This window comes from Toxorhynchites rutilus, chromosome 3, assembly GCF_029784135.1.
Source record: "Toxorhynchites rutilus septentrionalis strain SRP chromosome 3, ASM2978413v1, whole genome shotgun sequence".
Lineage (NCBI taxonomy): Eukaryota > Metazoa > Arthropoda > Insecta > Diptera > Culicidae > Toxorhynchites > Toxorhynchites rutilus.
In genome coordinates this window covers 236,271,584-236,279,482 of record NC_073746.1, presented here as the reverse complement: position 1 = coordinate 236,279,482, position 7,899 = coordinate 236,271,584, and the positions used below count along the sequence as shown (strand labels likewise).

General features: G+C 39.3%; 1 pseudogene; it reads left to right on the top strand.

The window, feature by feature from the left end:
* Positions 1–5,609: 5,609 nt before the first annotated feature.
* Positions 5,610–5,741, top strand: LOC129780972 (U4 spliceosomal RNA; annotated as a pseudogene).
* The last annotated feature ends 2,158 nt before the right edge of the window (positions 5,742–7,899 follow it).

The window sequence follows — 7,899 nt, the reverse complement described above, 5'->3', positions numbered from 1 at the left end:
GCCGACGACCCTGAGCGACAAGAAGGATACTGAAGATGAAGATCTAGGGAAAAGTGGCTTCATTGCTGCGTGCGCTTGTCCGAGTCGGTGCAACCGGCCAAACAGTGAAAAAGTACCTGGTGAACATGACCATACATGTCAGGAAGCGGAAGTCCCGTCCACTGGTCTCGAAGCCGCAGGCAATGACACAGTGGCAGCGGCTGAATAAGATGGTCAAGTCGATTTTTTCGGCGAATCGCGACATGAAGGTGGTGATGGACGACGAGACTTATCTCATCCTGGATGGCAACGACTGGCAGGGCACTTCGTATTTTATTTCCCCCAGGAAGGAAGTGAGCTCCGAAGTGAAGTTTATTTCACACACCAACTACCCCAAGAAGCTGCTGCTGTGACTGACAATCAGCGAGAAGGGGATGTCAAAGCCGCTCTTCTTTAGCTCCGAATTTGCCGTAAACGAGAAAATGTATAGAACGATGTGCCTGCTGGAAGTTGCGTCGTTCATCAAGAAATACCATAAGGGCGAAGACGCGGTGTTCTGGTCGGATCTGGCGTCGGCTCACTACTCGAAGCGATCGTTAGAGGAGATGGAGCGGCTGAATATCGATGTGGTACCCAAGACGGCAAAACTGCCCAACGTCCTCCAGCTGCGTCCCATCGAGAATTTCTGGGCAAACCTGAAGCGTAAAATCTACTCCAACAATTTTGTTGCGAAAACTGAGAAGAAATTGATAAATAAAACGAAGAAAGAACTCAAAAATATGCCTATACGCATGTTTTCGTCCGCCATGGCGAATGTTCCGGTTAACTGCCGGAAGGCCGTTCGCAAGGGCGTAGATTTTTTTTACAAGTAAGCTAATATAATTACCTTCCATGAGAAATTTATCACACTCAATTTTCTGTCTTAGTTTTTTTGATTACCATCCGGAATAAATAACTAGAGTTTTCGCCAATTATTGAACCAAGAATCATATGAGAGATGCCTTTGACATGATAAAAAAATATTGAGCAAAACATTCAACTAGCATTGATAATCCGAAACATGTTAAATGATGTCTTGAAGTACATGTTGTAAATAATGAATTTCGTTTTCCTCGGCCTAATATTAAATTTATTTTTTCAAACTAGTCAAATGCTGCGATTAAAAAATGTTTCGCAAATTATACTTTAATCAGTGGAACGAAAGCTTCAGAAGTGGTTGTGATACCATCAATGATGGCGCATGACCGAGAACGAAAATATCGGCAATAATATTAGGCTGTCAAAAAAGTCCTGCGGTATTTTTTTTGAATTTTCATTTGTTCATAAAATTAGTTACAATCATCTGTTTTAAGTCAAATATGCGCCGTTTTGTTCGATGACTTGTTCCCAACGAGATGCCAACTTCATAATACCCCTGTTATACAGGCTCGCTTCCTTATTGGCAAAAAACTCGGATAGCCAATTTTCACAGGCCTCTTTTGTGGCTAACTTCTGACTACCTAGCTCGTTCGCCATGGACAAAAACAGGTGGTAGTCACTTGGTGCAAGGTCCGGACTATACGGCGGATGCAAAAGAACGTCCCATCCGAGCTCCCGGAGCTTCTCGCGCGTCACCAAAGAAGTGTGTGGCCTGGCGTTGTCCTGATGGAAGACAATGCGGCCTCTGTTTATCAAAGATGGCCTCTACTTCATGAGTGCTACCTTCAAGCGGTCCAGTTGTTGGCAGTACAGGTCCGAATTGAGCGTTGGGAAGCAGCTCATAATAGATTATTCCTTGTCAATCCCACCAAACACACAGCAGAATCTTCCTGGCCGTTAATGAGGGCTTGGCCACCGTCTGAGCCGCTTCAGCGGGCTTCGACCACGACCGTTTGCGCTTCACGTTGTCGTAAGTGACCCACTTTTCATCGCCAGTCACCATCCGCTTCAGAAACGGGTCGATTTTGTTGCGATTCAGCAGCGATTCACATGCGTCGATACGGTCAAAGATGTTTTTTTTTGCGTCAACGTGTGTGGCACCCATACATCGAACTTCTTTGTGAATCCAAGCTTCTTCAAATGGTTAATAACGGTTTGATGACTTATCCCCAGCTCTTGGCCGATGCTACGGCTGCTACTATGCCGGTCTTTCTCGGCTAATTCAGCGATTTTGTCGCAATTTTCGACGACAGGCCTTCCGGAGCGTGGCGCATCTTCGACGACCTCTACACCAGAACGAAAACGTTGAAACCATCATTGTGCGGTGGAACTGAAAACTGTATCGGGTCCATAAACTGCATAAATTTTATTGGCAGCTTGAGATGCATTTTTGCCTTTGTCATAGTAGTACTGTAAAATATGTCGGATTTTCTCTTTATTTTGCTCCATATTTGCGACACTATAACTCACGAACGACTTAACTAAACAAAATACTGTCAAGGACTATATAATAGCGCGCAAAAATACCTTTCCAACAAGCTATAGTATGACTCGATACAATGAATACAACTAGAACTACGCGCTTACAACGACACCTCGCGGAAATACCGCAGGACTTTTTTGACAGCCTAATATTAGCAATTCAACAACTGGTGAATTCATCCAGAGCTTCGCTGACAATATTCGCATAAAATACCGTGACATAAGTCTGGCATTCAGTCAAAATCTTAATAGTAGTTCCACGCTTCAGCTGGACCTGATACCTGCATTCATTTTCGTCTCAATTTTCACTGTCAGTCTAGTGAATGTGATGGTTTAAAAATAATTTGTGAGCACTTGTGTTGTAATGACCAAACTTACAAATCTGCTTCTCCTAAGTTTACGACTACTGATTTGACAACCTTGGAAAGGATCTAATGTCTATGAAGTTTATTAGGAGGTTTTCGGTGAGATTAAAGTCAATGTTCACTGAAAAACAAATTTACAAAATATTTAGTACGATCAAAAAGATCGTAAAGATCGAAGAGAAAAGATCAATTTTCGCTTTGTTGTCAGAGCAAACAACAAAACAGAACCGGTTAGTAAACAGGATACAGTCCATGTAAAATTTCGCTCGAGGAATTTAAGTGTTTAAGGCGAAAATTTTTTGAAAATTCGATACTTTATGAGCTTAATTCATCATAGATAATTGTCCAGTATAGTTTATGAGACGGTAGCTGGTGTTGTTGCTTGTCAATGCTCGAAAACATTGTTTTGAAATTTCGAGTCTATTCGGGGTAACACCGACACCTTCAGCCACGGTAAAACCAACACCTGGTTTGAGTTTCACAGACTGGAAAAATATGTTCTTACTTTTTGCTGATGTCTCGTGTTTATATTCGAAAGACAAAACGGCAGAGCTGAGCTCATAAAACAGCCAAAGCCAACGTTGAACCGGGCATGTCAACAAAAAGGAAGGAAGGAAGGTTTTCTATTATAGAGACTTAAAACTTTTTCAGTTCATTCGTCTCTAGCGTCTCTTGAGAAAGGCCCTTGGAAAACTTTACTCTACTCCAGCACTACACCTCCACCCTCTTGCCTTGAGAAAGGCACTCGATCCCTCGCCGTCCAGCTCGTCCAGCAACGATGTTGTCCAGTCGGTGTCCATGTAACGAATGAACAAAAAGCCTGGCAGAGCTCATGGTATCCCTTCGTTCAACGTTCATCGGCACATTTCACGTGGATGTTCACATAAGCTGGGATCTTAAAGTGTCCACATAGTATATAGATCACCTCTTAATAATTTGAAATTATGGTAACAAGTTTTCATTCTTTTCTTCAAAGGTATCGGTTTTAGCCGACAGGATGTCGATCTCACCCACACTCCCATTTATTTTATCTGAAATCATCAATTTTTGTATTCTATCAAAATTCGAGTTCTACTCAAAAAATGATCAACAGATACTGTAGAATGGTTCATAAACAGTGGAAGAGAGGTTCTGTAACGATTTGAAGTCGAAGACACATGGTAGATCTTCGGAATATTTGTAAATCCTTAGGGTGTCGGTTTACCCCTACATACTATAGCTTCATTTTAATTCCTGTGTGAAATGATCAACGTGTATACTATTATTGGAAATTCTGTATTCAAATTTAATCTATTATGGAATTCCATCAGCACCATCCATCTTATTTGCAACACTACGATCAATGTGTAAATTCTCGTCACATACCAGGTTGCCGCCAAAATAATAGTTCCACCCTGAAACATAGGAATGGCAAACCCCACTTACACTTTCCCACCCCTACAACATCAATGCAGGTGCAACTATCTGTCCCTAGAACAGCACGAAACGGACGCAGTAGCAGTAACAAGACAAAGAACTTTGTAGCATACTGAACAATCGTGGGAGAGGAGGTGGAGACAAAAAAAAAACAAAAGTACTCTCTCCACTTGTGTGTGTTGGCTCGTTTCTTTCATCTGATCGTTTGCTTGCGCCCCGTCACGACATGGGCGTGGCGAACGGCGATGATTGGACGACGAGCAGAAGTCATTCAGGTGTAATAAAACAGGAAAAAAATTCAGTTTGCCGGGTACAAAATTACCACCGGTCGTCGGTCAGACAGCCGGTTAGCTTCATGTGTCCGGCAGTCAGTGATCGGGTAACTCATTTCTCGAACTCGAAAAAGCCGCCGGATTGTTGGGGTGCTATTCAGCGCGTTTTGTTGTCTCAGCTTTCCCGTGGTCTCATGATCTCACTCTTGTGTATTGATCTTTATTTCGTGTGTTGTTTTTTCGCCGTTCGTCGGATTTTTCCCGTAATAATGAAGGCTAATTTATGGTTATTAGCAGTCAGCAGTAGCAGTAGCAACAGGCAGCAGCCGAGTGGCCGATGTCGTCGCTTCGATTGCCACCACCGGGGACCGGTGATCGGCATATGGAGACGGGGATACAGGCAACGACGACGACCACGATGGTGATGATGACGGTTATGAGGATCGGTTCACTCACACTCGATCAATGGCCACGACGCGGAACATGATATCAGCGTGACTTTTCGCCTGGTTGCGAACGCTGTTGTTAATTTATCGTATTTCTACTTTTCGAAAAAAGAGGGAGGAGAATCCAACGGTTTTGGCGTTTTTTTTCTGTACAATCGTTAATTTTGTCATTTAGTAGGTTGATTTATGCGGTGAGCCGGTTGGACACGAGTCGAGTATTTATGTTTTTCATGTCCGTCTGAGAAGCGAACTGTTATCATAAAATATTTTGGCACGCACCGGCTGAATACTGATTTGTGCCGTGAGGATATGTTAATTTGCTGTTCTGGATAAATTTGGGTACAGTATCAAGCTTTCGAAACGGATGGACAAGATATAAATATTGATTGAGCTAATAAATATGGAAAATTCCTATCAAAATTGTATACCAAATGTAACGATTCGTAGGAAGGTGAGCTGATAATATCACTGCCTCGCCGTTAGCTGTTCCCCTCGTAAGTGTTGGAATTGAAATTTCAGTGAACTACAGCACTGGATTAAATTAAGTACTTACCTACATGATAGGGATCGTAGAATATACAGGAAAAATCTAAAACTAAAGCAGCGAAAAATGATCAAGCTCGTGTTCATGATGATGGAAGCGGCATGTGACATGGTGCAAATGAAGTGTTTTAATAATAATAATTAAATAAAAATCTTGAACGAATATTAAATAAATGAGTGTCCAATTTAGCTTTGCGTAGTAGCGATATCATAACCAATCAGGTCATACCGAGGTGTGATTATTGCTTATTTAAAAAAATCCTATTTAATTGTGTATCACAAGTGTTTCTACAAGGAATTTAGAACAGTTTAATTCTGATAATGGTTTCATATTATTATAAATAGATTTTTGTGAATGTATTGAGATAATTCGAATACTGGCCGCGTAAGAGTAAGAATTACATGCAATCAGAAATCAATTATTTTCATTGATATTTGAACTTTGAACTGTCTTCAGGGATGGCAGTCTGAGAGAGGGTAAACTTACTTCACTACAAATCGAAATTATTATGATCGGCGACAAATTCACTAATTTGAAGACTCAACAACTGTTAGCTTGGTGGAGAAGTGCGTTAGGCTTTTGTATATTGGCGGTAATTCCAAATTTTCCTGCATCAAAAAAGTATTTGGATAAGGACGAGACTTCTCAAAGAACACCGAACCCACTTCGTATGAGAACATCTTTTAACGCTGGAGAGCTCGTTTTAACTACTTAGAAGAAGATCAAAAATATCTGATTGCAACCTTTTTAGTCCCGAGGTTCAGGTAAGACCATTTAGGTGTTCTCGAAATAATTAATATAAAATAAAAATAAATAGAATTTTTTTTTTCAAATTTCCGGTATCCGGTATCCGGCCGGATAGCAAATATTGGCCGAATACCGGATATCCGTTTTATCTCTGATATTTACTGACGACGAGACATGGGTGTACTTTTTCCTATTTCCGAAACACTATATATCGTTTCGTGGGTTCCATTTTGCCAGTGTCAGAACAAGTGTATTGCTTGAGAAGGGGCCTATTTTGAAGGCGATAATATAAATTTAGATGATAAATAAAACATTTTCTTTAAAAATACAAATTCCCGGTGTGAATTTGACGGAATGCATAACAATTCACTATTTTCCAGATGGTTTCATGATTTCATCCATGTGAAACTTCTGTAATTTATCGCCAAAAGTGATTCTCAAGAGCTCTGATGTCGGTCAATGTTTTTTTTTCACCATGTATGATGTTTGTGAAGCTCCTGTGAACTGATCTCAACGAGTGCTGCTTTTCATAGGGAAGGGGAATGAACACGTAGATTGTGTGAAGTGTAGCTGGTTAAATAATGACATTAGCTCTTCTTAGGAAAACGTTTATAGAACATAGACGTAATATCGCATCTAGTAATGATATCGCGAACTGATATACGTGAGTGTACCCTTTCGAACTTCTAAATCGGCAGCCAAAATTCTTTACATGACCAAACAACGTACAACGACAGCATGACAATTACATGATTTTTTAGTAATTAGAGGTTTATAATAGAGTTGTGCATTGAAAACGAAATTATTGAGTAACATCCATAACAATATTCCAATAAAATTCTTATTAACGTTTTATTTTTCAAATCAGGCTCTCGTCGAAACTTTTGTAATAATTTTTAATTCACAACTGCACATTGTTTACCAGGCAAAGAACTTTCTTTCGACTTCTTCTTCGATTTTACACTTTTCCGATCAACTGAAAAAAAAAATTTTGACAGGAATTTGCTTAAAACTTCTTAAAAAAACAAATACAATCAAACAAATAACAAAAACAAAACCCATTTTATTCGTAAGCCTAATATTTTTTTACTTGAAAACAGAGGGTTTTTTTACATAACATATCCTAAAATCAGAAATCGTTTTTGAGTTACGATTATTCAAAGTTAATCGATGGTTCGAAAAAACTATTTCCCCCCTTTTTTCCATTACAAAAATTCATAACTTTTGAATCACTGGACTGATTTAGATGATCGATATAAAATTGAAGCTTATGAGTTGATTTTATTTGAAAAAAATATTACTTTTACGAAAAATTTGGATTTTATTTTTGAAAATATCCATTGAGTTAGTTTTACATAGTTTTCTCGGTTAAAGATAGAGGGCGCTATATTTCATTAATTTTTTCTGGAAACCTTAGTTTTTTTTACATAATATATCCAAAACATCTCTCTATGTTTTTTTTCGGTTTTGAGTTATTATTTTGCAAATTTTGCATGTTTTAAGTCTTTGTTCAATATTCCTATGTTACTAGAATCCAATCTTCCCGCAAGTGTGATATTTTTTTCAAAGAAGGTTAGCTTATTGCTTCAATTCAATATGTTGATCATCTAAATCGGTTCAGTAGTTCCAATGTCATGAATTTTTGTGAAATGAATTTTTGAATAAAAGGGGAAAAATGATTTTTCGGACCACCGGTTAGCTTTGATCATGTTCGGCTTCCCGTTTTCCTG